This window comes from Mirounga angustirostris, unplaced genomic scaffold, assembly GCF_029215605.1.
Source record: "Mirounga angustirostris isolate CCGP_5_RB_7025 unplaced genomic scaffold, mMirAng1.0.hap1 SCAF_9, whole genome shotgun sequence".
Classification (NCBI taxonomy): Eukaryota; Metazoa; Chordata; class Mammalia; order Carnivora; family Phocidae; genus Mirounga; species Mirounga angustirostris.
The window spans coordinates 39,749,056-39,755,055 of NW_026991717.1; positions in this window are offsets into that span (position 1 = coordinate 39,749,056).

A 6,000-nucleotide genomic window follows, 5' to 3' on the forward strand; every position below is an offset into this window, starting at 1 on the left:
CCTGGCTGCCGACTGGGCATCCGACCCACTGCCCTGACCTTTGCTTCCTGTGAGGCACCCATTTCTCTTCTGGCCTCTCTGTTACCTGACCCCTCCCTACCAGCACCCTATCTTTGGGGCGGCCTCATCTGGTCTCCTGAGTCTGCCCTGGGCCACCCTGGCCTGGCAGGGAGTCCCAAGGCTTGGCTGCCTTGTCCGAGGGGACTTGTGGTTGGGTCCAGATCATCCTCTGAAACTTATCTTCCCACTCTCATCGGCACTGCCAGAGTTTGGGATACAAGCCCAGAAAGGAAATAATTACATCCAAACACAGTGGTGTTGAAATTGTGGAGAGAAAAAAGCCTACAAAAGGCAATGTGCTGTTTACTTTATGCAAAGTATGCTTTGAAAGGAAGGTTAAGGATCAGGTTGGACGTGAGGGAGAACTTGCAGATCAGCCTGCATTCCTGGTGGATCTTCTCTCCCGAAGCTGGGGCTGGCAGAGGGCAGGGCAGTACCAGAGAGGGGCTATGGGGAGGGGGGTAAATGAACTGCTGCCCCCAAATCTGGAAATGTCTTTGCGTAGCAATGGCCAAAGGCCTTTGGGAAGGTTCACCACTCTCACAACAAATGAGGATTTATGGAGCACATCCTACGTGTTCAGCCTTGTGTTAGGTACTGGGCACAGAGGTGAGCAAAAGAGCCATGGCGCCCCCTCCCGGGACTCATGGTGCAGTGGGAGAGGCAAGCGTGAGTCATGGTGATAGACTGGTGTATGTGCATGGAAGACAAGGAACATGGTTCTAGGAAGCTATAGAGCAAAGGAGCCTGGGCAGGGGGTGGTCTCTTGGGGAAAGGACACCTGAGCTGGGACTGGAGGATGTGTAGGAGTTCACCAGGCAAGAGCGATGGGGCGGAGGTGGGTTGGGTGAGCGTTGTAGATGGAGAATCCAGAGTGGGTGGAAAGGTGGTGTTTTGGGAGAAGTAAAAGGAAGCATGGCAAGGTGGAGAGAGGACAGGGTGCAAGAGGGGTTGGGGGAAGCAGGTGGGAGGCAGAGGTGGGATGGGTGAGGAGAGGACAAGGGTGGAGTCAGCACAGATTCCCAAGCAGGCAGGGGTGAGAAGGTGGTGGGCCTCAGGTGGGAGGGGTAGAGGAGACGGAGGGATGGGTACCAGCCGTGGGAGTGTGGGCTAGCTAGGCAGCTGTTCCTCGAAGCTTAAAATGCAAACGGGGCATCTTCGGTGTGGTAGGGGTGGGGAGGAAGGATGCAGATCCTTTTCTGTTTGTTTTCAGCTTTGTTGAGGTATAATTGATGCACAATAACCTACCCATATTTGAAGTGTACAGTTTGACGAGTGTTGACATATGTATATGCCTGGAAAACCCATCACCATACTCAAGATAGTGACTATATCCATTATCCCCAAAAGTTTCCTTTGTAATCCATCCATTCTCCCCAGCCCCATGTCCAGGCAACCACTGATGTGCCTTTTGTCATCAAGGATTAGTATGCATGTTCTAGAAGCTTATACAAATGGAAGCATACATTATGATAATGTACTCTTGTTGGTCTATCTTCTTTCAGGCAGCGCAATTATTTTGAAATTTATCCATATTGGACATGTAGTCTTTTACTTGGACTTCACTGCTCATTTTTTATATTGGGTAAATCTCTTAAGCCTTTGCTGCCCATGGCAAGGCCTGTGGATCAGCAGCCTCTCTATCACCCGGGAGCTTGTGAGTGATGCAGAACCTCAGGCCCCATGGCAGCCGTAGGGCTCAGAAGCTGCATTTTAACCAAATCCTCAGGACATTTGTTCACACGTTAGTGTTGGAAGAGCATCGTCTCTAGCTCTCTGGCCCTCGGTTTGTTTCTCTCCTTGTTTGTGGACTGCAGGTTCAGGGAGTTGAGTTAATTCCACTCAGTAGCTCATGGTCAACATCAGGCTTTGTGTGGCCTTTCTTTCATATCATGGCATCCATTGTGTGCTTTCTCTGTCCTCCATCCTCACCTTCATTATCCTCCCCCACAGTCACCCCCTCTCATGTGTTTGGAATATGTTCTAAAATACGCACACGTCATTGTACAATAGTGTCATTCTCTGCGAGCACCTGTTTTAAATTCACACACATTTAGTTGTGCTACAGACCTTCCATTCCCAGCTTTTCTCGCTCAACACCACGGTTTTGGACCCACCCTTTTGCTGTAGGGAGAGTTAGTGCATGGTTTCTTACTGATGCTGAGTTCTCTCTAGCGTGTTTCTACGACTGGTTTCTCATCAGTTCTCCCAGGGAAGGGCGAGGGACAGCTAAGGACGTGTCCAGGTCCCCACTGCTACCCATAGCTTCATCCTCGTAGGCTGACCCTCAGCCTCCAGCTTTGGAAAGGAAGTGTCTTTGGCTAAATGACCCAAGTTGCCTGTAGTTCTGACTCCAGTTGCTTATTTTGCCAGTGGAAAGACCTCAGCAAGTTGCAGGCCCCCAAACTGTCAGGCAGAAGATCTAAATAGTTATGTTATCCTTTGAATTAAGTTTCCGGCTGACACCATGCATGGTCTGAAATCCTTTGATAGCTAGAGTCCCTGAGACCTTTTCTTTTCCCCTGAGCACACGAAGTGCCTTAACTTCTGATTTTTTTTCCCCCTGTGAATAATACACCAGCCGCTCCAAGGAGCTGAGTGTTGCGCCAGTTTGCAGCTCTGTTTAAAATCCCGATTCTGCAAGCTCCTCAGAACGGAGAGACAGTTCCTACTCCTGTGTAATCATTTATAGATCAGATAATGATTTCCCTCTTGGCTTAATGACAGTTCTATGCTCGGGAGAGCTGGTCAGCTTGTCAAATATTGCTGATGTTCCCTGGGAGATCAAGAACTGTGGCTCTATCTGCCATTCCTTCTCACCTTTGGCACCAACAATGGGTGAGAAAAGTCATTTTTAAAAAAATTTTTTGTTATGTTAATCCCCATACATTATATCATTAGTTTTTGATGTAGCGTTCCATGATTCATTGTTTGTGCATAACACCCAGTGCTCCATGCAGAACGTGCCCTCTTTAATACCCATCACCAGGCTAACCCATCCTCCCACCCCCCTCCCCTCTAGAACCCTCAGTTTGTTTTTCAGAGTCCATCGTCTCTCATGGTTTGTCTCCCCCTCTGATTTCCCCCCCTTCATTCTTCCCCTCCTGCTATCTTCTTCTTTTTTTTTTCTTAACATATATTGCATTATTTGTTTCAGAGGTACAGATCTGAGATTCAACAGTCTTGCACAATTCACAGCGCTCACCATAGCACATACCCTCCCCAGTGTCTATCACCCAGGCACCCCATCCCTCCCACCCCACCCCCACTCCAGCAACCCTCAGTTTGTTTCCTGCGATTAAGAATTCCTCATATCAGTGAGGTCATATGATACATGTCTTTCTCTGATTGACTTATTTCGCTCAGCATAACACCCTCCAGTTCCATCCATGTCGTTGCAAATGGCAAGATCTCATTCCTTTTGATGGCTGCATAATATTCCATTGTGTGTGTGTGTGTATATATATATATATATATATATACACCACATCTTCTTTATCCATTCATCTGTTGATGGACATCTTGGCTCTTCACAGTTTGGCTATTGTGGACATTGCTGCTATAAACATCGGGGTGCACATACCCTTTCAGATCCCTACTTTTGTATCTTTGGGGTAAATACCCAGTAGTGCAATTGCTGGATGATATGGTAGCTCTATTTTCAACTTTTTGAGGAACCTCCATACTGTTTTCCAGAGTGGTTGCACCAGCTTGCATTCCCACCAACAGTGTAGGAGGGTTCCCCTTTCTCCGCATCCCTGCCAACATCTGTCATTTCCTGACTTGTTAATTTTAGCCATTCTGACTGGTGTGAGGTGGTATCTCATTGAGGTTTTGATTTGGATTTCCCTGATGCCGAGCCATGTTGAGCATGAGAAAAGTCATTTCTTTCAAAAGAATCTCAGGACCAGTGAGAGTGCGGGGGGTATGAGGAATGGAAGACTCAATTTACCTTTGTCTGAGGGCATTAGAAGGCATGCCTGCTTCCCTCCCTGTTCTAGGTGCTGGTTGTCTTGAGAGGGGCTGCCTTGCAGAAGAGGAGGCTGGAAGTATGGGGGGGCTCCTCTGTGGATGAGGGGGCCACGCATTTACTTTTCACTGGAATCCAACAACTGTTAAGTGAGACTCTACCATGTGCCAGGATCTGTGCTGATTTCATGGGACTCAGGCTAGTAGGCTTGGCTGGTTGCCCCAGAGGACGTTCCCCTAGGAAAACGTTAGTGGGACTCCATCTCGTTTGGGGGGCAAATTGGTCAACAGTGGAGGAACCCAAAAGACGTGAGAGGTCAGTTCCTCTGGACTGTTGTGAGAGTGAGCTCTGCACTCAGTGACCTGGGCTGAGGAGCAACAAGCAGAGAGAGCACCCTCTGCCTGCATCCGCCTAAACAAAAATTTGGTGATGAGGGCCACCTGGGTGGCTCAGTTGGTTAAGCGTCTGGCTCTTGATTGCAGCTCAGGTCTTGATCTCAGGGTCTTGATCCCAGGGTCATGAGTTCAAGCCCTGCAATGGGCTCCATGCTGGGTGTGGAGCCTATTTAAAAAAACAAAAACAAACAAACAAAAAACTTAGTCAAGAAATACCAGTCTATGCCAGGCATTGCCAAGAGCAGTCTGGGGACCTGGGCTAGAATGTGACCAAGTTTTCACAGATGAGATTAGGAAAATGAAAACAAGGTAGGGAGTTCTTCAAGAAGCTAAATTTATTGACTATTAAGGACTATATTTTAAGATTGTCATCGTATATCCCTAGTGTTCGTGAAATTGTGATGATAGTAGAAGATAATAGAAGATGACTGCAAGAAGAGGATGTGGCTAAAAGTTGTCAGATCTGCCAGGACATCTCGTGTGTGTGTGTGTGTGTGTGTGTGTGCGTGCGCGCACGCATGCGTACACGCTCATGCAGACAACTGTGCATAAATTTTACTTGTCTGTGAACTTCCAAAGTCTGAGTACCACACTCAACTCTGGAATCAGACATATTGAGCTTTGATTCTTAGCTTCTCCCCTAAATGAATATCTTAACACATTGTATCCAATTTGTGCCTAAGTAATCTTACTTTGTTTCTAATAATAACAATGTTTGCTAAGATCAAAATCTGACCTTTGGAAAAGGAGCACATTCTACAAATTAGGTTAATTTAGCAATCATTAACATTTTAATGAATATATTCTGTTAAAACTTGCATAAGTAAAAATGTAAATGAGCAGCAGACTGAGGTGCTGATGAGTGGTCAGCTGAGAGTAATTGAGATTCACAGGGCTCTTCTTCTGCGGTGGGTGTGGGGTCACTATGGCCAGCCCCCCCCCCCCCCCCAGAGCTGGGACCAGGGAGCCTCCCCGGGTGCTCCGTTCCTCTACTGTATTTAAATGGAGAGTCAGTGTGAGATCATAATTAAATTATGGTCGTAGAGGAAGACAACTTAACTAGAGCCCCCTCATGCTACACGCTCCAGAATTTAATTTTCCAAATAAACTGAGTGTGGCTTTGATGCCCAGGGAGGATCAATAGAATGGAAATTGCTTGCAGTTTCCCCTAAAGTGTTACAATGGATTATTGCTCTCACATTTCCCCTCCATGCTCCTTTTTTCCCTGCCAGAGAGAGCCTGGTATTCATTCTAGGCACACGCTATTTGAGGAAATAGAAAATTAAAAAAACCCCATAAATGAATAAAAAAGGAAACTACAAGCCATGCTGAGGAGGAAGATGAGACTGTGTCCTCCTGCCTGTGAGGTGAGTGAGGGCTCCTGGGTGCCTGTGAAGGAGAAAAGCATCCCCATCCCACTCTGCGAGGCTTGGGGTGGGGGGGCTCGAGGGGGAGTGGTTCAGGTGCTCTGGGAGGGGACATGGAGAGGCTGCTTCCCATCAGGTCACCTTCCCAGGGAGGCCACACTGGAAGGTGAGCCGAATGTCAGGTGCCAACTGAGGGTGCTACTGCCTG